A 25,068-nucleotide genomic window follows, 5' to 3' on the forward strand; every position below is an offset into this window, starting at 1 on the left:
TGTCGTGGCTGTTGGGAAGTGCAGAATGCAAACAGCTTAGCTGGAATTTTCTCAGGGTGCCTCTCATTTAGTTGAGCTGCAAAGAATTGGTGGCTGGTATCATTTGCTTCATAATGTAGTCATTAATTTTCATCACAGTTCTGTAGAGCTTGTCCTGTTCTGCCATGTAGAAAACTGTGCTTTTTATCTTGCCTGAATTGAGGAGATTTTTTGAAGCTGATACATGGTTAAAATATTACGTGGTGCTTTTACAAAGTTGTCACTAATGAATTAATTACAACTCAAGAATTTCAGTTCTTGTAGTATGTCCCTACTTCTGTTCTTGTTCTGGAAAAAATGAGACTTCTATGGAGACAAAGCTGGCTTTGAGACCTTGGAGGCCTTACTCCTCATCCCTTTGAGTGGGTCCTGACTGTATTAAATCAAAAGTTAATGTTTGCTACTGAGGATGTCCATGATGCTTCACCATGCATGGATTTTGGGACCTTTAGAACCAAAGGGCCTCTCTGGTCTCAGGCAGCTTTTTGTAGAATAAGACACTAGACAACAGACAAAGCCTTTGCTGTGAATTCTTTTGCTCTCTTAATTCATTGTTTTTCTTATCATATTCACTGTCTAATCTCATTCAGAAAGATTCCCTCACATGCATAATTTGTGATTGTATTTCTCAGTTTTTAATGTGAATGAGTTTAATATTTGCTCTTTTTGACCTTGCACTCCCTTTACATATTTTTTGCTGCCACATTTCTACATGTGGCATTTCATTTTCATTTTTTCTAAATGTTTTCATTTTCTACACCTACTGGGAGGGGATTGAGGATGACAAAAGGATGTGAAGATGTGCAAAAAACCATGGCCTTGAGAGACATAGAATTAAATGGTTTATTTGATGTTAATAACTTGCTTAATGCTATACCTAAAACCTACATTTGGAAGAAGAATGTGGGGAATTCCTTTAAAAAGTGGCACAAAAGCAGGGAAGAAAGTTAGGGGACAGTGATTAATTGCTTTATTGCAGAAGGGGAGCTTTTGGTATCTCCTCTTGGTTTGAAATGAGTTGCTGTGTGTCAAGAAGGTGGAGACTGGCAGAAGACTTTCCTGTCTTACTAAGTTGTGACATCAGGAAATAACTAAATTTACCACGGGGAGTTTACCTAACTAACCACAGCCTTTCAGTGATATGTTAACTTTGTCCTCACATACAAATTTTGAAATAAAAATGCCAGTACTTGGGGTGTCACTGATGGGAAGTAAAAGGCAATATTTTGGTCATAATTGGTAGGAGGCGAGACTGACATTCGCGTGAATTTTCCCCACTTATAGAATGAGCAGAAAATATTTCATAGAAATTAAATTATTTCTTTAAAATTCTGTCAAGCTGACTTGGCATTTGTAAATGCTTGTGCTTTCCCCACTCGTAATGCTTACTGTCTGAAAGTGGTTTTATTTAAATAAGAAACACATTATTTGTTTAAAGCATTAAATATTTTCTTTAGATTTCAGTCTTCAGCTTTAGCACAGCCCTCAGAATTTTGTTTTCAAGGCCAGAAAGGTCCTCATGCTGTCTTTTAAAACATCCTGCATGCCAAAGGACACAGAAATATATTCTGCAATGATTCTGCTGTGCTCAGTATCTTGCAAAAACTGAAGGGGATGACAGAGAATCCATCACTTAGCCTGGTACTCTGTTCAAGCAAATTATCCTCACTGATAATTTATACAGACTTAAACCCTCAAGTCTCACTTGAGGACACTTTGGTTTTATCCCTTAAATCACCAGGGCTTCTTCTATTTCTTCTCCACTTTTATTTAGCACCTTCTGCATACAGTTCCACTGCCTGTGCATTCTAGTATTGATCTTGCCATGCAGAGAAAGAGCAAGATTGGTGAGCTTGGATCTGTTGGGTGTCTGAGGACTGCCCTAATCCTTCTTTTCCACAGCACTGCCTGCCAGGCACGTGTTGGGTGATTTGTTCAGTGATCCTGCATCAGTCCAGGCTGTGGTCCCGGGTTTCAGACATGCACCAGTTTTGTGTGCTCTCAGAGCAGTATGGCCTTGAATTAGCATGAGAGTTTGCCTTCATTGTGTGTAATTGGTGTCTGCAGATGGGATTTTGGGGAAATACCAGGCCTAACTGGAGATAAATCTGCTTTATAGGCTGCCTGAGTCTTGTAACACTACTGTAGGCCTGATTCTATTGTGTGGGTCTTAAGAGTAAAAAAAACAGTCCTAAATTGTGCCTTCTATATCTCCTTGCATTTTGTGATTATTTGAAAATGAGTCATGTACATATATGCTGGCTTATCATTATGCTTTGCAATTAAGTCAAACTGTACTTTCCTCTTATGCAGGGAAAAACTAGAAAAATTTTACTTTTTTTTTTCAACAAACTCTAAGACCTCTTGGGAACTCCCCTGTTTCCAGCTTGCCCTTCTGCAATCTGTTTCTGCCTTTCTGACAAGTTAGATTTTCATTTCTTGGCAGACCTTTCTGAAACCTGTGTCTGGTAGTTTGCAGCTAAAGACAGGCAGACTAAACCAGGCTTTCCAAAGCTGCTCCTCTTGCATAAACAGTCGAGTGTGACCCTGTGACTCAGTGTCGTGGATGGTGGCAGTGGCAGGCAAACAGGTCCTGGGGACTCCTCACTGTGCACTGTTCTTGAAGTGGTGGCAGAGCTGCCTGAGAAGTTTGGGAGGGGAGAAGCAAGCAGCATTCCTTTCCTGACAGTGAAGTGAAATGTTGGCTTTTCCATGAATAAAGTTGGAGCTATTGATCTGTTTTGGGCAGCTGGCAAGTGAAGATCATCACAGAGCTGTTCAGCTGCCTTCACGTGAGCTTTTTTGTCCATTTACGTGTTTCAGTAGTGGTCAGCTTTGCCAGCCACCAGGAATTCCTGGTGTGTGGTGGTTCCCTGAAACAAGGTGGGCTACCAGCAAAAACACTGTAGAGCTTCAGCCTGAAAACTTTTTTCAAAACATACTCTCTATTCCTGCCCAGTATAAACTAGGCTTGGCTGCTGAAATCCATGTGTGGTCTTACCCAAAGGCTTCCTCAGTGCAGACCCTGGACATGGAAGTACCACCCTGTTAACTGCTGCTGTTTTTCCCTCTGTTGTCACCCTCTGTATTTCTCCTCTGGAAGCACTGTGGCTGCACAGGGGTTGTCACCACCAGCATAATTCAGTTTGTGTGGGTCCCTTCCTTGTCCGAGTTGTTGCTGGGGGATAAGTGAGGCTGCTTATGAGTGGAGTGAATTATCCAGGCAGCAATTTCCCATTCCTGGCCATTGCCTTCCCATCCCAGAGGGCAGGTGAGGATTCAGACTGTGTTGTGTTGTGACTGTTCACAGGGAACACTGAGGGAAGAGACGAGGATCTGACTCCATGTTTCAGAAGGCTGATTTATTATATTATTATATATATTATATCAAAACTGTACTAAAAGAATAGAAGAAAGGATTTCATCAGAAGGCTGGCTAAGAATAGAGTAGAAAGAATGATAACAAAGGTTTGTGGCTCAGGCTCTCTGTCCGAGCCAGCTGACTGTGATTGGCCATTAATTAGAAACAATCAACATGGGCCAATCAAAGATCCACCTGTTGCATTCCACAGCAGCAGATAATCAATGTTTGCATTTTGTTCCTGAGGCCTCTCAGCTTCTCAGGAGAAAAAATCCAAAGGAAAGGATTTTTCATAAAAGATGTCTGTGACATTGTGTAACATAAGTTCAGAAAGTCTGAGAAAGCGTCCAGGATTTGCCCTGGCTGTGTTGTTCTTGTGGGAATTTGTGCTGCTGGGATGTGCAGAGCCCTCAGTGCAAATGGAGGGTGTTGTACATCTCACAAGATATTCATGAGGCTGAGAAGGGAGGTATAACCTCGTGGTGTTTGGTGTCTTTTTGGGTGTGGAGCTTTGAGGAGCTGGAGTTTTTGCTCCTCAGCTGGTCCAGTTTGTGAGGTCACCATGAGTGCTGGTTCTTGGAAACTGGAGAATTGAGTTATAGTGACAAAACTCTGACTCCCTTCTGTGTCCCCCTGTGACATCAAGTTGCCTACCCCAGCAAACCATTTTTTTGGGTGGGTGGGGGAATTCAGAACCCCCATGCTGGCTGCATTTGTGCTTTGTTTTCTCCCTTTGGAGAAAGGCAGCAGAGTGCCAAGCGAGGAATTGGTGTTGTCATTGGGAGCTGGGAAGGCACAAGGACCAATGGCCAGCAGGGATGTTCAGGTGAGACAGCCCAGAGTGACACCAAGGAGGGCACAAGGTGACCCTGGGGACCACAGCAGCTCTGTCGTGGTGTGCTGGGTCTTCCTCTTACTGTAGGGTTTATCTGTGTGCCTGCAGAAGGGCAGGTCGTGGGCAAAAGTAAAGGAGAAATGACCTTTCCCAGCAGCTCAAGGAGGTGTAGGTTACCCAGCTGAAGAAAAATTGAATTTCTAGAGGAGAGAGCAATGGAAAAGGATGATAAGATACAGTGGAGTGAGTGTACATGAATAACTCCCACAGTGTTAAATTGACTTTGAAATAAAATATCTAAAATAAGTTACTTTGAGTGTCTGGGACTTAGGTGTACAGCATACTAGAAGTCAAAACTAAAAATGGAGTGGGACTTGAAAGGTCCGACATGGTTGTGACTAAGGTGAGGTCCATGTAGATAAAATTAAGGCCTCTGAAGGCAGAAAACCAGCTGCAGAGAGTTGTTTCAGGTAGTATTCACTAGAATTGACTTAAAAATAATGAACATGTTGATGGTTTTTGGCAAAATGAAGAGCTTGTTTTGGAGCTGTTTAAATTCGTGGCGGGTGGGAGGGAATAATACTGTTGTAAACGTCATGAAAGCAGGGGAACAATGTAGATCTGAGCTCTTATTCCCAATGGGTTTTTTCTTTTTTGTGTTCTCTGGTACATGCTAAAAATATTTTCAATATCTTAACATCTGCATTGTTATGAAATATGGCACGTCTTTGTTTTGTTTTCAGCTGTGTCATTCTTCCATTACATTTTGTTCCATATGCTCTCTTCAGTTGGGATGTGAAGTCATTTTCTTTAGACAGTTTTAGGCCTAATTGCCTTGACTCCAGAACTGCACTGTGCACTACTTGGAAGAAGTTATTTCTTTTGTTCTGGCTCAAAACAAACCCCAGGCTCTATGTTGGGGAATATGGATTGTGAAAATGTCTTCTGATTGGCAGAGAGGGGCAGAAAATAGGGTAAAAAGAAGGCAGTTATGCCTCTTTAGAGATAGAAAAATATGAGGCTGAGGAAGGACTGGGTATACCAATGTATTTGGGATATTTCTGTGTATTAGCACATCTTACCTCAAGTGCAGCCTCATGTCCCATTTATTTGATTCAGTTGGAAGATAGGGCAGATGGATAAGGGTGACCAAGTCTCCAAAGCTCCAAGGAGCTGAGGAAGATGGTGAAGGAAGGTGGGAAGCAGTTCTGATTCATGTGCAATAGAAGCTGCAAAGCAGGCAAGAAACAGGGCCAGACTTGCTGTGAGCACAGAAAAGGGAAATATTAAGTCAGACTGGTAAAGAGGGCGAGATGGAAGAAGATGAGGGGCAGCCATGGGGAGAATGGATGCTGCTGCTGCTCCCCAGAACACTGCCTGAAACACAAGATTTCTGGGCTCTGCTTTCTCTCCTGGGCTGGGGCACTGCAAAGTAAGACAGACCCTGGTTTTGGCTTCAAGCAACAGCACTGGGTGTTAATGCTCTCACCCTGTCTCTCAGGTGTGCAATTGTCAACAGGTTGACCCAAAAGAAAAAAAAGGAATTTGCCTGGGTTGATTACTTATTTCTCTCCCTTAAGTTTGAGGAAGCTTTGCATGCACACCATGAACTTTAAAAAATTTGCTAAGGTGACAAATCCTGGCTACCAGAACTGGGAAATGCTGAAATCAAGGTTGCATGTGTTACTTTAATTCTGTTTTCATGGATGTGTGTGCTGTAGCAAAATCTAAATAAATGGTAAGTATTGGAGGTTTTATTGGTGTGTTTTTGGTTTTTGTTTGTTTGTTTGTCTGTTTTCCTGGGAGAAACACACCTTTGATAAAACTATGGTGTTTATGGGATGAATCAGGGCTAGGCAGTTAATGAGATGTCCACAGATATTTCTGGGATGAATTTTTCTGCCCAAAGCTGTGACAGACATTTGCTCTTGGCAATCTCCTCTTCCCAGGGGTTCCTGCCTCTGTGTGCAGCCCTCCTCTTACTCATGGCAGCAGCAGCCTCTGGGACTTGCTGAAAACCCCTGGAGGGAGGGGGTTCCCTGCTTTGAGCCCTTGTCCAGAGGAGGTGCTGGGCTCTGCAGGCTGCCTTCATTTATAGCTTTGTAGTAGCCAACATCCCACTACTAATGGTGCGTGTGCTGTACCCAGAGAACATCTCATCTCTGCATCTCCCCTTGTCACAGGAGTGGGAAGGTGTGGCTGACCAGGCACAAGGACAAAAAAGGGTCTCCTGGCTGAGGCATCAGGTGGTGTGAGAGGGAGCTGGGCTCTGGCATTGCTGCCTGTACCACAGAGCTCCTGCCTGAGGCTGTCATTTTGTGGCCAGCTGCTCAAATCCTGGTACGTGTCTTGTTTTCTGGATTTCCAAATCAACTCCAGGAGCCACGTGGTCATTCAAAGCCAGTTTTAGATGATTTGCTCTGAGGAATTCAATAAAAGGCACAACCACTATTAAGGGGTAATAGGGAGTGAGGCTTAACTATTGAATAGATTACGTGAGACTGGAAGAATCAGACAGCCTGAGGTCTGGAATGGTCTGGTGGTTGAATTTTCAATTCCAGGTCAAACATAACTTGCTGGGGTTCCCCTCCTCCCCCCCACCAGGCTTTATGTTCCCCAGAGTGCAGTGCACTTAAACAGAAGTGATTGGAACAAAAAAGGCAATAGATGTGTCAGTTAATCTATAGCTCTTTTCTATATTAAGTTAGTTTTAAATAGCATGAAAGGCTGAGTTTAGTGAAGCACTTAGTAAGGCATCTCACGGCATATTTGAATTGAGGCCAGCATTGATAAACTTGGATACTGTGTGATAATATATTCTAATAGGAGCCCTGCATCCACAATGGTTAATGTGTATGTCCCAAGCAGGGCTGTGTTCTTCCTTCTGCTCAGATTCAGGGTTGCAATTTAAGGCTGGTTTATTTGTGGGTTTGGTTCGTATTTTTCCAGTAAGAATGGGATAATTATTTTTTTTTCTTTTGAAGTGATTTATAAGCAAAGGATATTCTTTAACTTCCCAAAATACTCGCTGTCTGTCACAGACCTCACTCCTGCTTTGATTCCTTTAACACTTCTTTACTTTTCTGGTGGATATTGGACCATTTGATGCTCCTGTATGAGATCCAGTTGCAGAAAGTTTTCTGAAAGATGGTTCTGAGGCTTCAGGAAATTGGAAGGGAAAAAAACCAAACATTCTTTAAGTAGACCAACATTAAAACAATACTTATTCTTAATTTATGGAGAAATATGTAAATTGTGTCTGGAAGGTCACTGTAATGAGACCTTTACAATTTAAAAAAAGACACTATTTGCTAGGTAAAAAACCAAACACAAAACCAAACAAAACCACAAAAACATTAAGGCTAAGGCTTTCACAGCTTCCAGAAGGTAGAACTTTGGACAGTATCCTCTTAAAAGAAGGGATAAATATTAAAAGTTTCCAAAACACGTGAAGTAAGAACAAGAAAAGTAAACTTCTTGCAAGGAATAAGGAGTGCAATCAAGGACCTGTCTATGTAAGAGGCACAAGATGTACCTAAAACATTAAGCAGATTTTTGAAGTCTTGTTAAAAGTCATGTCAACCTGAACCATTATAAACAGAAATTAAATTAAAAGACACATTGTTTTAGCCTGAAAATTCATTGAAAAAATATTGACTTCATTTTGCATTTATTTCTGAAAAAGTCTTCAAAGTTATTTCCTGTGACTCTGGGCAGGAACGCCTTGGCAAAATGTTATTTAAAATGTTGTAAGTCCTTCATTAGTTTAAAGGAAATAATAATTTTAATAATAATAATAATTTTTAAAGTACATTTTCTTTAGCATTGTGGATTGAATTATAATTTCAAATTTAAAATAATTCTCAGTGATTCCTTTTTCTTTAGGTCTCTCTTTAAGTCAAATCAAGAGTCAGAAAATGCCACAGTTTTCTAGGTGGGGATGCTGCCTTCTAGAAAATAGCATCTTTTAGATAATAGAAAATTTAACCAAAGTGTTTACATCCAAAGCAAAATAGCTGTTATGTGCAAGGATGTGAATATTTGATTATTTTATAGTAAAATGTAATTGCATCTGTTGTTGAGAGACTGGTGAAGTGGATACATTCAGAAAAGCTGTGATTGGAGAGAATGGCATTCCCATTGTACCCTCATAAAACCAAACGAAGCAAATAATGTTTGGTTTCATGATGCATTTGATCAACGTGTTAAAATAACATAATTTGAATTAGAATTTAACACAACTATTACCACCTTCATTTATGGAAAAAGAAAACGCCTTTTTTTTTTTTTCTTATTTGTGATCATCAGTTGAAAGATTCTGTCTGGAAATTATCCTACAGATTGAGCATAACAGCTGATAAAATACAAAGTACTGTTTTAGTGTACAGTGATAGGGCACTTTGCTAGTTTTTAGTCTTAATTTTGAAGTGCTCTGGTAACAAAATTACTCCTATTTTCTGTTTTTTACGTTTATTTTTCAGTGAACACAGCTAAATTATAGGAACCCTTAATTTCAAATTTCTACCTTTTTCTTTAAAAAGAAAACCTTTGTAAATTTAATGTAAGTTACTCATAAATATGTGTATCTGCTAGGCAAAATACCAAAATAGCAAAATATAACTTTTTTGTCCTTCTCTTTAGATTTTATTGGAAAGTTATGACATACCTTTGTTTCCTTTCTATTTCCACATCTGGGCTCTTGTTCTCCTTCTTCATGCATAAAGGTCCAACTGCAGTTTACAAAAAGACAAAAACACCCAAATGATAAAACCACAGGCAACAGTGATGTAAAGATTTAATTTTTTTTTCCATCAGGAATGTGTTTCTATATTCCTAGTTTGGCCCATCTGGGTAGTGTATATTTCTCTGGTGTGTAGCCCCAGCTGGGTCATGGTTGTAGAGAAATTTTGTGTGTATGGGTATCTGATGCATCCATAAATTAGAATATAAACAAGACTGCTTTAACCCAGGCACATTTAAAACAGTAGGATAATCTGCAGTCTTTCCTCTCACTCCTGGAATAATTGTTCTATAAAATTTTTTTTCACCATCATTTTCCTCTGTAGCATTTTAGACTCTAAAAAAACCCCAAACCAACCTACCTCACTGCCTTAGTGAGTTTCTTTTGTTATTTCTACTTTTTGTTAGCTCTCACAAATATGTTAGGTCACTTGAATTTTTGTTTGATATATATCCCTTCTATCTGATTTATGTTTGTATATATACATAAAAATATGGGAGGGGTTTGTATATACATTAAAAATATGGGCTGTGCGTATATATAAATAAAAATATATGGGGATGTGTGCATATATACACACACACACACAAATATATTTAATACCTATCCAACTTCCTTTGGTTGTTTCTGTCATTGTGACTGAGACAAATGGGGTTTTTTTCTTCAAAGGAAGAAAATCACTTCTCTCAGTAGGTGATTTGCAAATGAAGTTGTCCTGCACATCTAGTTCCACTTCTGGAACTCCCCCTCCAGAGAGCATATGAAGGGAATATCCCTGGGTGATTCATAGGAAAAAATGATGAGTGGGGGTAAGATTTTGACAGAGAAGTTAATGACAAACAGAGAAGTTAAAGTCAACCCCTGTTGACTCCAGGGATGAGAGGATTCACAGTAGAACACCAATGGTTTAAATTACTTTGTTTGTTGTTCCCAAATATAATTTGTGCTGCTTCACCACAGTTCACTGACTCTACCTTACTCTGCAGCTTGTGAAATCTAACTCAACTAGTAGCAAAATTCAGCCAAATCTCAACATTTTCTAGTGCTTTTGTTATCCTTATTAGGCAGCAACTTAAAATACTACTAAAAAGGTGTTGAACAAAATCAAGCTTGGTTTAAAGTGGGTTTTTTAGCACTTTTTTCTCTCATGTGCTTTGACTTCTGTAGAGGAAAAAAATAATTCCTCTTTAGTTCAAATCCACAGTGAAGTGGAGATCAAGAAATAGATTGATAGTCTGCTAAGACTTGAGAATCTTAATGATATTGCATGATGAGCAGTGAAATAATGTAAGGAATTTGTTAAACATTTATGCACAAGCCCAAGATCTGCCCTCTGTTCTGTGACTTCTGAGTGTTTAGATGTGGGATTCAAAGTATTTATGTCTCAGGCTTTGCAGAAGTGGTGCTGCCTTTGGGAACCTGGTGGAACACCTGGTGTTCCCCTGTGTGAATTCAGTGAAAAATGGGGCAGGTTTGAAGCAGGACCCTAAAGTTTTGTTGCAAGTTTGGTAAATTACAGCGAGATGTCACAACCTTGTCTGAGGAGGGATTGCTGCATTGCTCTGCAGAAAGTGATAGAACTAGAAGACAGCATCTAGAATATCAAAATCTCACATTTGTGGCACTAGAAATACCATACAAAGGAGAGATACAATTTTAAAGATTCACTTTATTTAGAAGATAGGTGCTGATCTTGTTTTGAAAACGTGAAGCTGCATATTTGGTAGTTTAGAGATCCACCAATTTTGCTAAGAGTTGCCAAGAAGAAGTTGACAGCCTGGACCAAGGATTGCTGTGGTTGCTATGTGCAAAAAGCCCAGAACAAACCAGCGGGAAATAATACCAGGGTGGGAAAGTATTGCTATGGTTACAGAGTATTTTCTTTAAAGGAGAGGTGGAGAACACAGCAAGAATCACTGAAACTTAGGTAATAATGTATTGTACAAAAGGAAAACGACTGAAAGATAATAACTGTCTTCTGCTCTTAATGGCATTTTGTTAGTTTCCAGCAAAGAGGGATTTAATTAAAGGAGGAATAATTTGTGAAAGCTTTGTTAGAAAAGTATCCTTAGCTTTTATTTTTTAAAAGTGGAATGCCAGCACAATACCTTGCATATTTTGGCTCAGTCTCTTTGTTTTTTAAAACAAAAAAGATTATTATTTTTTTTGTCAAGGAGATTAAGAGTTCTTTTAAAAACAATAAAAGTGTAATTATACACAAATAATTTGGCTCATGTAAACTTTTAAAACAGGCTTTCAGAACATTAAAAACTACAAAAGAATTCAGTGTTGCAAAAGATATATGTGATATAAAGTGACTACAAAATACAATAAAAATTATAATAAGTTATAAAAGCCTGCTTTAAGTGGTGCTGTAAATCTGAACTAAAAAATTCATCTGGGAAGCATCCTGTTTCATTTGTAGATGTCCTGCAGGATTTAATTGTAATCACCTCTGTGGGTTTGAGCCTGAAAATCAGGAAGCAGAGGACCTCTGTGGAGCTCAGAGTTGTGTCTGATGGCCTGGGCCATGGCCACCTCCTGCTGCCCACAAGTGCCCTGCTGGGAAAGGTGGGGCTGGGCTGGATTCAGGGTGGCCACCAGAGCCACTCTCTCACTCCCCTCCTCAGCTGGATGAGAGAAATTATAAAGAAAGGTCCATGAGTTGAGGACAGGGAGGGATCACTCACCAGTGACTTCATGAACAATCTTGTGGGAGGGACAGGACAGATCTGTGCTCCAGGACCAGGAAAAGGGAAAATGTGAGAAGTGGACTTCCTGTTTTTTGGTTTTTCGTTGTTTCCTGTGGCTGCTGTGCCGTGTTTGTCCTTCACTCTGACATCCATGCCTTGGAATGCTGCCTTGTTCAGCTGCTCCTCGAGGCCACCACTGCCCTTCACTGGGCTGTGGTTGATGGAACCAGCTGCAGCTCCTGAGCTGGGTGACTGTGCTGAAGGTCTGCACCACACCATGGCTCAAGTGTCAGCCTAATCCTTGTCCAGGGACACGAGGAGAATTCATTGTGCTGGGGAGGAAAGGATGGGAAGAGAATGAATGGACAATTTCTCTGTGCTCGAGAGCCTGCTCTCCTTCAGAGCATGGCTCCACCACACCACATCAATTGTTCATCACATCTCTGCCTTGGGCACAATTTGTTGAAGTTGAGGGGGAGGAATTAAATTGTCAGCTGAAATATGTTCAGCTGTTTGTGACTGTTTTCTGTTGCTTTAGTGCCATTTTGCCTGTACTGTGGGCAGGGATTTGAGACTTGGAGGTGAGGCAACATCCTTTTACTTTGCTCTTGATAACTAAACATGGAAATAACCTGCTGTACACAGCAGTGCAGACCCTGGATATTGAAACTGAGATCAAAGACCCTCCTCAAATTAATTTTGTAGCTTTTCCAGCAAATTTCAGGCTTTTTTTTGCAGTGGACACATAAGACAGACTGTGGAGTAGAGTGGGGAAGAAATGGTCCTGATGGGGACTGATTATACCAGGGCTGGACTTGTTCTGTATAAAAACACTGACACAAGGGTCCTGACAAGTCCAGAACAAAGATCTGAGATGGGGTAGAAGCAAGGGAAATGAGGTCAGCTGGGGAGATGAGGAATGGCCATTTTGTCAGGAAAACAGGGAATTTAAGAGAGAAGTCTTAAGAGAGAAAAGAGAACTGGACTAGATGCTGGAACAAAATGAGGAGCTGGGAAAGCAGGATAATGATGAGGGCCAGTGCTTGGAAGATTAAGAGTGGATGAAGAACAAGTCCTGGAAGGAAAAAAGAATGAAGAGTACAGAAGCAGGAAATGTCAAGGCTGAGGAAATGGGCCAAAAGTTGTATGCAGCTCAGGTGCACTGCTCCTTGCAAGGAAGAGCCAAAGATTTCTGAGCAGAGCCTCCTTTCTTTTCCTACATGTCTTGTGTAGCTGACCCACTGTCAAAATGATGGCTTGCATGGATGAGAGCATCTCACTGCTGTAATTATTCCCTCCATTAGTACAAATGACAGAGACAAATGTAGTGTGGATTCAGCTGTTCCACACTGGGCCATTTCCCTATGAGCATTTGTTCTACATTTTTTCCCTGGGGTTTTAAAAAATATACTGAATAAAAACACATTGCATAATAAGATAGTAAAACAATAAGGTAGGTGCTAAAGATTATCCAAAGTTGGAATCAATTTTTTCCTGTGCTGCCTTAGCTCACTGGAGTTCTGATTATTTAGCCATGCTAGAGGATCTTAATTAGTCGTTATCATGTTCACATGATATTTATTCCACAGGACTTCCTTCTTGCACTCACTAGCTCAGGTGAATTTGCAAATCAAAATTTCACAGCTATGGATTCTGAAAGGTTTGTTGTGAAGGAGAGAAGTTTGCAAAGCAAGAACAACTCCCTTAAGGACAGCTGAGGGCTGCCCAGGGACTCTCCCAAGGTCTGTGGGACAGTCCAGTCCCTCACCACTGCTGGAAAGCTGTTCTCCCTCCTCCTTTATCCCATTTTCAGAACTTGATTGTTGGCATTGCTGAACAGCCTCCTGTATTCAGAGAGGTCAGGACAGCTGCATTTTGAAGGTCTCTGGCTCCTGGTTAGAGACACCTTACTCAGACATGGTTGCCCCCAGCCCAGACTTATGGGAGGGTCTTGCTGTGGGCATGTCTGGGGTGGCTTGGAAGCAGCTGAACCATTTCAGTATTTATTTATACCCACTATAAATAAATCTATTTATATTTTATATTATATAAAAAATATAATATATATATATAATATAATATATATTATATATAAAATATAATATATACTATAATATATTAAATATATTAAATATTATAATATATAAAATATATAATATATTATATAATATATATTCTGTTATATTATATATAATATTTAAATATATAATATAAATAAATAAATAAATATGTAAAAAATAGGGTCCCCAGGTCTGTGGGAGGGTCTTTCTGTGGGCATGGCTGGGGTGGCTTGGAAACAGCTGAACCATTTCAGTATTTATTTATACACAGTATAAATAAATATATATTATATATATTATATATTATATATTTCAGAGCCAGCTCAGCCTGTTGTGGCCACCTGGCACCATTTCCCATTTTCTTTGCTACTACTTAAGCTGGATGACCACAGTCATCCAACCCTTGCTCTCTTTACACCTCAGTTCCCCAGGTGTGAAATTAAAATAGTTCTTCTCCCCTTTTTTCATAGGTGGGTGGTGCTTACAAATGTTATGGGACTCGTTTTCCCAGTATCCATATGGTGGTGATAAACCCAGGAAGAAATTTGAAGTCTCAAAGCTGGAGTTAAACAGGAGATGGGAGGAAAGTCTGTGGCCATGTGCTGAATGGCAGAGTAAACTGGAATATCCCTTTGCTTGTTGAGCAAACAGCCAATGATCTTGTGCTCTGACTGGGATGGACCTGTTCAAGGAAAAAAAAGAAAGAAATCTAGGATTTGAATGATAGCTGAGGATTTTTATTGTGGTGTGTGCACACACAAAGCAAGATGGATTTACAGGTGCTCAAGGGTCCTTCAGTCTGGCCCCATCTGCTTTGTGAGTGCTCAACTTCACTCAAAGGTTTAAGATACCTTTTTGTGCATCATACATTTTCAGAAGCACTAATGCTTTACAGACCTCTGTGCATTTTTACCTCCTTAATGATTCTGTGAAAGCATTAAGGAACTGGGAATACTAATTCAGCAACAAAGTTTTCCAAGTTAAGTAGTTAAGAAGAGTTCTAAAAAGCTGGTCCCTTGCAAGCCCCCATGTGCCTCCATCTGGCTCACAACCTGAAAGACACATTCAGAAAAAATCATTGAGATAATTTCTTTCAAAATCGTGGCTTTCAGTCCTATTGTTTAGGTGCAATGGACATTATATTTAAGGACTTGCTTAAGCAAATTTAACATTCCTTAGGACTTGAAAACTCCTCTTTTTTCTCTCTGTCCTGTTCTTGCTCTCCACTCTTCCTTGAAATCTGACATTCATTCAGTTTGCCAAGGTTCTCTCCTTTCTTTTGTTTTCCCATGGTTCTCAAATTAAATAAGACTTGATTTAAATAATGACATGCTACAGAAAAGAATTAGGCTTCTAGCCATAAAAACTGTGAATAAGCTATTTGAATTTTAATTGATACCTCACATTTGTACAGGATAAATTTTTTTAATAAGCTGTTGAAACTTTTTTTATCCAGAATAATATAATGACAGTTTCTCAAAGACCAGAGAACTTCAACTCTCATTTCTTCTCTATTTAAAATTATTAAAAAACCTAAAATGAATCTTTTTTGATATAATGTAACATAATTTTTTTGATCAGTGAAAGCAAGTGCAGTTCTTGTTGATGAATGTCACTGCTTATTAATTATAGCAATGATTGTTTATGAAACAGCTTGGTAGAGCAGAACAGAGAGCAGGGTGCTGATCACTGATCATCAGCCTTGTTTATGCTGATAAGTTTTTGATGTCCTGAATAATCCCAGTGAGATAGAACTGGAAAATAACAATGAATGGGAGGCCCTGAAATCCTCCTCCTTCCTTTCTGCTGGCAATCACTGCAGGACTCTTCATTTTGAGTGCAATCATTGCTTGAGATGATGTAACAAGACACAAGTATGCTGAAAAATACTGAGCAGATGTTTCTATAGACACATGGAATAAATATTCTTCCTGGTTTTGTATACATGGGACAAAAATTCACTTGTACAGGAACAGTCCAGGTAGGAGGGAGCTGTTGCAGCCCTCCTGTTTGTGTGCCTGCATCCAGCACTGGGAGATTATTCACAGCATGTCACACTGTAGCCACTGAGCCCCAAAATGAGGCTTTAAGGGTGTCCATTCACAGCAAAATCCCAAAATTAATTTTGTGTATCAAACATAAGGTGTCAGCACCAAAGCCTGAAACTGCAGCACCTGAAAATACTGCAGTGGAAATGAGAGTAATTATTGGTGCTGTGTTCCTTGATTGGCTTTATTGGGCTCTCTGAGGAAGCTGAATAAATATCAATATACTTAAACTGCTGCTGGTCCCTGAGGAGCCAGTCCAGAACTGCAACATCCCTGCACCTTTCTGAGCCAATGATTGAGTTCATATTTTTCTTAGAAATCTTGGTTTGGAGAAGCTTTTAAATGTTTTCAGAAGCGTATTAATAGCAAAGAAGAAATATTTGAAGATGCCTTTCCCTATTTTTTTCTTTTTCCCTTAATTAGAAAGACCATGGGTCTGTAAATATTTCAGAGTATAAAACTGGATTTGAAAATATGGAAAATGCTGGAAAAGATGTGAGGAAAATCCAGTGTCATTAGTTTTGTGGGACAGAGTGTATGAAGTTGCATTGGGAATATGAGGCACAGGTGCAGGGCTCTGTTCGGTTTTGGCTGATTTTTTTTTGGTGCTACCAGTGTCTGAGGGAATCTTGGTGAACTTTGTGCTGTAAGAAAAATCACTTTCTCCCCTATTTTGGAAACAAACCAGTTTGTTTCCCTTTTTATGCTGTGGTGAGGTGGCCTAGATTTGCCTCTGTCTTGTTGAATTTAAGTAATTTCTGATTTATGGTTGAGCATAATTGCTCTTACTTTGAGACAGGCAGCGTATACCTTTATGTGATAAAGAGATTTAGGGTCTTGGACACACAGCTTGCCCAAAGGATTCAAATATGAGCATGAAAAGGAGTCACATTGTAATTTGGGGTGCTTGGGGTGGGTTTTGGTGCCTGCACATCACTGTTCTGTGCTCTTTGAGGTGCTGCTGTGTCCCAGGCCCTCGGATGGGGTGTGCAGCCCTGGGGCAGATCCTGAGCCTTCTGGAGTTTGGAGAATTGGCTGCAGAAGGTCAGGGGAGAGGTGGCACCAGAAAACTGGACTGGAAGAGCTGAATTGCACCTGTGAAATCTGAAGAGAATTTGTGGTTATTGTATTTGTGTCAGAGGAGCTGTTTGTTTGGTAGCTACCACTTTGGCAGTAGATTGTCTGATAAGAAGACCCAAAAGAGAACATTTTCTGCTGTCCTTCCTATGACAGTTTGACATTTCAGAGACTGCAGTGGGACTCTACCAGTTCATCAGACTCAGAGAGCTTTTGCTGCTTTAGTTCTGTTGGAAAACACTGTGAGAGCATCCTACAAACAAATACCTGAGTGACTTTGCTACTTTTAATTATGGAAGTGTTTTACATATATTTCCTTTCTAAATTCTCTGTTCTAAGCCCACTCTCTCAAAATGCTGGAAAACTGTGGAAGAAGCTGAAAATGTCAAGGTAACAGAAATGAACTGTCACTAAAATCTTACCTTTTTCACTCCAAAGAATACCTGGTATTTGAGAGAGAGAGGAAGAGAATAGTGAGGCTGAGGGATTCCTTGTCAGGGAGGGAAGGGAAGGAAAACAAAACCTGTTTCAGGAAGCCCAGCCCATATCTGAAAGTACGAAATAATGGTGTTGTGATGGTGTTCACAGGGGTCTTAGGATGAGGGAAGAGACGAGGATCTGACTCCATGTTTCAGAAGGCTGATTTATTATTTTATGATATATATTATATTAAAACTATACTAAAAGAATAGAAGAAAGGATTTCATCAGAAGGCTAGCTAAGAATAGAAAAGGAATGATAACAAAATCTTGTGTCTTGGACAGAGAGTCTGAGCCAGCTGAGCTGTGATTGGCCATTAATTAGAAACAACCACATGAGCCCAATCCCAGATGCACCTGTTGCATTCCACAGCAGCAGATAACCATTGGTTACATTTTGTTCCTGAGGCCTCTCAGCTTCTCAGGAGGAAAAATCCTAAGGAAAGGATTGTTCAGAAAATGTGTCTGTGGCAATGATGTCAATGACAGCAGTGTGCACCTTACTCCAAGTACGCAACTTTTCCTTTCCTCAAAGAGCTGCACACCTGGAGGGCCTCAGAGGCAAGCACCAAGTCCTGCCCTGGGGAGGAACAGTCCAGGACCAGCCAGGGATGAAAAGCTGGGAAGGAACTCTCCAGGAAAGGCCCAGGGGGCTGGTGGACACCAAGCTGAGCAGAAGCCAGCAGTGCACCCTTCTGAAATGGACTGATTGCATCCTGGGCTGGTGAGGAGGAGTGCTGCCCAGCAGGTGAAGGAAGGGGATCCCTGGGGGATCCTGGGGTGATCCTGAGGTGATCCTGAGGTGATCCTTCCTCTCTGCTCAGCCCTGATGATCTGCAGTGCTGGCTCCTGTTTTGATTCCCCAGTAAAAGAGAGATGGAGCTGCTTTTGTGTTCCTTCAAGTGAAGGGACACAAAAGTGATGAAGGGTCTGGAGCAAAGGCTGAGAGAGCTGGGACTGTTGTGCCTGGAGCAAAGAAGGCTTTGAGGAAGGAGCATAAATGTGTTCAAATACCTGAAGGGGTGCTGCAAAGCAGACAGAGCCAGGCTCTTCTCAGCATTGCACAGTGACAGGAACAGAGACAGTGGCCCCAAACTGAGGCACAGGAGGCTCCATCTGAATGATAGGAATCCCTTTTACATTGTGAGGGAGCACTGGCACAGGTTGCCCAGAGGGGTTGTAGTCTCTGGAGGTGTTCAAGCCCGGGGCAATGGTCTGCAGGTGCTCCTGTTTAAGCACAGGGGTTGGACCAGATGACCTCCAGGGGTTTTTTCCAACCTAAACTATTTTGTGATCTTGTAGATGTGCTGACAATGCCTCCTCGAGGTATTTCTTTACAATAAAGAAGGTGGAAATTACCTTCACTGCTCTTGCATCTGCAACTGTTTATTTATTTAGCCCTCAAATTGTCTTCTAAAAGTTGTTTTTTGATTTATAAAATTAATTTATATTAATGTCTAAAAACTAGTTTTTATTTTAGAAGGCTTAGGTAGTAAGTTCTGTTCCTCTGTAGCACTGAAAGGTCTGTGAGTAGTTCACTGCACAGTCTACACAACTCTGCTGATACAAGTAAACAACAGTGTGGTAAACACCACTGCTCTGTGGAACATAAATTCACCCACTGGAGGTAAAACAAATATCAAAACACTCTAAACATATCTAAGCTCCTAGATATAAATTTGTATACATTATCTGACCACACTTTTGGCATACCGAGATCAGGTGGGTTATTCTTGGATAGCTGAACACTTCCGTCACCTTTGAATTCTTATTATTTTTTCTTCTGCACTTGATTTTCACCTTATCATTAAACTGATACATATAATTCCATTCATTCTTGCTTGCAGCCATAATGTAGTTTGGAGACAGCTGTGCATACTGAACAATGTACCAACCTGATTGTTACTACTCTACAAGTCTCTCCTGCCTCTTCCCATCCCCTCTCCCTCTTGTCCAAGTAGCAAAATGCTGATTAAGTTCCTTTCACTTGGCAATTTTGCTCTGATTAGAGACTTTTTGTTTCCTTTTCCTCCTTTTTTTTTTTTTCCACCTACCTCCAAGTAGAAGCAGTGGTGATCTTTCTCATTATTTTCTCTGAAGTAATTTATTTGATGCTATTTGTTCTCTGGAACACTTGTGTTTAGGTAGTGACTCAGTAGTCTGGATGCCCTGGTGGAGGTTGCTGGTTTGGTGGACACACTCATACTGGTTTATGTCAACACAGAATTTCTCCTGTAATGTAGACTCAAGATAAATATTTTGAAGGAGATAAACTTGAAGTGTTCATAGCATTTCTTTCTTTAATTGGTTTCTTGGGGTTTTTTTTTTTTGGTGCAATTTTAAAAAAAGAGAACTTCTTCCATCTTTGGAAGAGTTATCATAAATGTTTTGTGGGTTTTCCTCCTCTTTCTTCCTGCCACAAGTTATTAAACCATTAATGGTCATTTGTGCTGAAATGTCTATCAGTTACAATAAACCTTCTTGCTGTGAGCTGGGATATATTAATTATATCTAACAACAAATTATGGGTTTTTTTTAATATTTGTTTTGCAGTTCAGTTCTGCTCACAGTTCCTTGGGGATTGAAGACTAAAAATATTTTTAACTGTACAGATTGTTCTAGCTGTTAAAGAGCATTTCCTTATTCCTGTAAGGACTTGCTGTGGGAGCAGCTCTGAGTTGACTGAAGGGCAAATTTTTTTGGCAGAATGAGATTCATCCATTTAATACCAGATCAAAAGAGCATCCCTCTCAAATAGATGCTATTGAAATTTTTTTAAAAGTGAAAAAAACCTAGAAATTGGCAAGTCACAATCCAAAAAGTGCTTACCAATGCTCTGCAAAGAAGCCAACAGGTTTAAAAATAAAAAGCCCAGGAGCATCAGTGTTGACCAGTGACAGTGTCTGATTTTGCAGTGTTACACCTCATGTTTTCATTCCATCCATGATGCCTTGGGGACGTGGTTTTGTATCTCAGTATTAATGGGCTTGCTGCCACATAATTGGTGAACTTGTTGCAATGGGAGCCTTGGAATGAGAATTGTGTTTTGAGTTCTTCCCAATAGTGTAGGGGAGAGTAGGACAGCTAAAAAGTGATCCATGTAAGTAAAGATATTCAGGATGGCTTTTGCTCGACATTATGGAATGCTGTCCCATGAGCAAAATGTCTTAGAGATGCAATTTCTTCAACTTTAAGAACTGGATGTTGGTTCTAATTAAATCTGAGAAGTTTATTAATGTTAGTGTACCAATTTTGAATGTCTTGAAAAGTTTGGAAGTGTAGGTTAGAAATAAATCATAAATAAATCTCTTTCCAGGCACTGCATGTGTGTTTCCTGCAGCAGATAAAAGAAACATGAGCAGATGCTACTTTAGGCCAAATTCCTTTAAATATGTTATTCAAAATTTAAGTTTGCACATAATTCTGGTGTAATATGGGTTTAATGGTTTGGAATTTTCTACTATACCTGCAGAAAATGCCTGTCCACCACTATTCAATTTATTAGGTTAATACCTGCAGGACTGTTGAACTTTTTGATGCTTGTTAGCATAAAGCAAGGAAGTTTCTCTTTTTGTTGGGCACAGGACTGGTAACCAGGAGATGAAGCTCTATCCTTGCCTCAGTCTCCAAGCCTTCCTGTGTGACCTGGAGAAAATAATTTAGTCTTCTTGAGACCTTATAAACAGGAGGAAAGTTCTGAAAGTCCTCAGCAATGGGGCTTTTTAATTCCTGAGCATTTCCATGATGCCTTGGGATCCTGAAAAAGAAGGTACCAGATAAAGGCAAAGAACTGATTGCCTCTATTTTTGCAAAGAATATTTGTTGATGCTCTTCCTTTTCAAGATTCAAAAGCACAATTTGGAAAAGCCTTCAAGCCTGAAGTCTCATTTCCTTAATATATCCATCATCAGACAGAAACAATTTTTTCCCCTCCTTCTCTCTCGCTCATTTTTTAGTTTTTATTTCTTACTCCTCACAAAGTCTCCTACAAGTGATCCGTGTGTTTCTGCTGATTACTACTTGATGCCATTTTAGAAAAATGTAGCATAATTAAGTAGTAAGAGGAACTGGGCAGTAAAAGGGGTAGCTTTTGGACAATTCATTAAATACTCGGTGCCTTTTAATGGTAGGGTACTTCCTTTGCTCATGAATTATTCATTTTAATGCTTTTGTTATAATGGCGACAGTGTTCGGTCTCTGAGGCAGTTCTGGACAGCCTTCCTCTGCTGAAATACTGCACAGCAGCAGCTACCATTTATTTTATAAACATCTAAGTCAATAACACAGTTAGTAAATGTATCTTCAAAATCAAGAACACAAGAAAAGCAGACAGATAACAATATTGTAACTGAAGGGATCTGTTTTGCTGAAGGGTTGAGTTTGTTTACTTTTCTGCGAACTATTTAGGGATGCAACTTAAATATTTTTACAGATTATTGTGTTTAGTATTAGATTCAAATTATGTCTATAATGGAAACAGACATTAGTGTCTCTGCTTTATACAGCATTGTGCAATAAAAGGCAGTTTAAAAACACTGTGCATAAACACATCGAGTTTTTCTTAAAACTAATGTTTAAAGGTCTCTTTGAAACAGTTTTTTAAGATGAAACATAACACAACCGCATAACCCACATAGAAAATGCATCTGAGTCATGTGCCTAGAGAAATAAAAGTTTCTTTGTGGTATCTAGTATCAGTCTTTCATTAAAGCATGGACTTTCCTGAAGAGAAATTCCAGTGCAGGCGCTTGAGGGCTCTCCCCATCTTCCCCCCGCCTCCCTGCACTTCCCTCACTCTGGGATAAGCCCCTGGATCTTGGCAGGCTGTGTTAGGGACAGTCCCATGAGGAGCAGGGAATTTGGGGCTGGGAACAGGAATTTGGAGCTGGCAGTAGGGAATTTGGGGCATTGGGAGAAGGGAATTTGGAGCTGGCAGTAGGAAATTTGGGACATTGGGAGCAGGGAATTTGGGGAGGGGAGCAGGGAATTTGGAGCTGGCAGTAGGGAATTTGGGGCTGGGAGGAGGGAATTTGGGGAGGGGAGCAATGAGTTTGGAGCTGGGAGCACGGAATTTGGGGAGGGGAGCCAGGAATTTGGAGTGGGGAGCAGGGAATTTGGGGCTGGGAGCAGGGAATTTGGGGCTAGGAACAGTGCATTTGGAGCTGGGAATTTGGAGCTGAGTGCAGGGAATTTGGAGCTGGGAGAGGGAATTTGGGGATAGGAGCCGGGAATTTGTGGAGGGGAGCAGGGGATTTGGAGCTGGAAGCAGGAATCTGGGGCTGGAAGCAGGGAATTTGGAGCAGGGATTTTGGGGCTGGGAGCAGGGATTTTGGGGCTAGGAGCAGGGAACTTAGGGCTGTGAGCAGGGAATTTGTGGCTAGAAGCTGGGAATTTGAGGTTGGCAGTAGGGAATTTGGAGCTGTGAGCAGGGAATTTGAGGCTGGGAGCCGCAATATGGAGCTGGGAGTAGGAAATCTGGAGCTCGGAGCGGGAATTTGGGGATAGGAGCTGGCAATTTGGGGATAGGAGCAGGGAATTTGGGGCTGGGAGCAGGGGATTTGGAGATGGGAGCAGGGAATTTGGGGCTGGGAGCAGGAATTTGGGGCTGGGAGCAGGAATTTGGGGCTGGGGTCTCCGTGGTGCTGTTCCCTGCGGACACCACCGCGTGCTCCTCGCAGCGCTGTCCCTCTCTCTGATGTGATTTTAGCGGCGCTGCTTCCTCCCGAGCCGTGTCCTCACTCCCAAAATGCCTCCAGGGCAGAGATAAGTGCGTGTGGGGGACGGAAGCAGGAGCAGATAGATGAGTGATTAGGTCATTGGGATGAGGACCGAGGGGTTTTTATTTTTTTTACTCCGAGCTCCCTTCTGGTTTCTTGCTGATCAGATTCCCTGCGAGCACGGAGGGCTGAAACTGCGTAAGTAGAGGAAACAAAACTCCATAGATGGATAAAGCTGCAGAGCTGTTAAGGAGCAGCGAAGAAGAGAGAAGTCTGAACTGAAAGTAAATGTGGTTTCGGGGAATCTGAATCATGCAGTGTTACTTTCCCTTTTTCTAGGCTTGTGTTTCCTATGAACAAACCAGCGGGGAGATAGAGGTTCTGATTTAGATAATGGCTTGCAGTCTTTGGGATAGCACATCCTGCTGGAGGGGGAGTCCTCTGGCAAAGGTCGGGAGAGCTTTCCCCGCTGCCCACGTCCACATTGTTTCTGCTGGGAATGTCAGCTTCGGGCCTTTTCCTGCGGGTTTTTTCATATGTTTAGGTGACCACCCCATGTAAAATGGAAGCACCAATAGGAACCCCTCCTTTCCTTTTTCCTGTAGCTCTGCTCAGACCATTCTCTGTTAGCATGGTAGTGGTACAAAGTGTGTGGTCTTTCAGCTCTGACTAATGCATTTTGTGCTGTGTGACTGAAAATGTCTCGCAGTCTGCCAGGGCTGACTGAGGGTTGTGGAATGTGGTGCCTTTTCTCTCTTTTTTTTTTTCCTCTGATTTATTTTTTTTCTTCCTTTTTTTTTTTTTTCTCTTTTCTCTTCCCTCCTTTTTTTTTTTTAATTTCTTTTTTTTTTTTTTTTCCCTCCAGTACAAATGTGTAGGCAGCTTGTTGAGAAAGCTCGGGATGCAGGGGAAATGCTTGAGCGTTGTGGAATGCGGCTTCCCCTGGGAGACCCCAGCCAGGCGGGCAGTGAATGAGCAAAGTGGAAGAATGAGAAAAGGGAGGAGGTCGGGAGGCAGGGACAGATAGGAAAGAGTGAGCGAGGAGGAAGGAAGGAGGTGGAAACAGAGGGGCCCATTTCCCTTTTTTTCTGAAGCAATGACAGCTGGTTCTGTCCTGCCTCGCATGACAAAGTGCTGTGGAGAGGAGGATTTCAGCTGGAAGCCAGGGAGCGAGGGTGGTCAGCTGATTATATTTTAATTTCTTTCCAGGCTTTAGTCAGGTGATCCCTGATGAGTAGCCAGCCCACCAGGAAGGGACTTGAGCACACAGGTAAGAGAGAAGCTGAGCACTCTCACATGCAGCTGGGGGGTCTGGGGGAGGAGGTAAACAGCTCTGACATTGTTTGAATAGTTAAAAAAAATCCTGATTTGCTTGGATGTGTAACACTGTGATTGTCTCCTTCAATGCTGCTACTTCTGCTATTCAGTCTTGTTCTTGATTTTTTTTGGAATCTGTCTTTAATTAGAAGCTTTATTGCAAAAAAAAAAAAAAAGAAAAAAAAGAAAAACCCAATTGTGTGGTGTTAAATATAGACCTGGGTATTGCATGAATATTGCATTTTGTTACTTTTTGAATAAAATAACTTTCCATAATGCAAGTATGTCAAACTCATATTTAGAGGGGAATTCCTAAATACTTGAACCATGAGTCATAAAAAGTTAAAGGACCAGTACAACAGCTCAGGATAAAAACTCCGTTCTGCCTTGGGTGGCTGCTTTTGTACACATTGGTAGTAAAATATGTCTTAAAAAAACCCCCAAAGCTCCACAATGCTGAAGCTCTTGAAACTCTGCTGACCATAACCTAGAAGATAGGTGGCAGAGAGGAAACAGATGACTGGGGAGGAGGATTGTGCAAGTGCTCTTGGTTTCATGCATCTCTTCTCTCATTGTGTCTAACAACCTGGTGAATGAGTCTTCTCATGTGCTGAGGACGCTTCAAAGAGATGCTTCTGGCTTCTTAATTCCTGTTATAGAATGTCTTAGTAAGAAAACAGACTCAAAACCAGTAATAAGTG

General features: G+C 40.9%; 1 protein-coding gene across 12 annotated transcripts in view; it reads left to right on the forward strand.

Moving 5' to 3' along the window:
• Nucleotides 1-25,068, forward strand: part of LOC139591560 (pulmonary surfactant-associated protein D-like) — a 214,072-nt gene that overhangs the window by 14,052 nt on the left and 174,952 nt on the right. For 8 of the 12 annotated variants that reach the window (XR_011679677.1, XR_011679674.1, XR_011679675.1 and 5 more), the window contains one exon: nt 24,260-24,320. The exons of the other annotated variants lie outside the window; for them this stretch is intronic. The gene's annotated coding sequence lies outside the window, so the exon portion shown is untranslated. The remainder of the gene's footprint in view (nt 1-24,259; nt 24,321-25,068) is intronic. 12 annotated transcript variants of the gene reach the window in all.

This window comes from Agelaius tricolor, unplaced genomic scaffold, assembly GCF_023055355.1.
Source record: "Agelaius tricolor isolate 1412-34295 unplaced genomic scaffold, bAgeTri1.0.p SCAF_7, whole genome shotgun sequence".
NCBI classification, from domain to species: Eukaryota; Metazoa; Chordata; class Aves; order Passeriformes; family Icteridae; genus Agelaius; species Agelaius tricolor.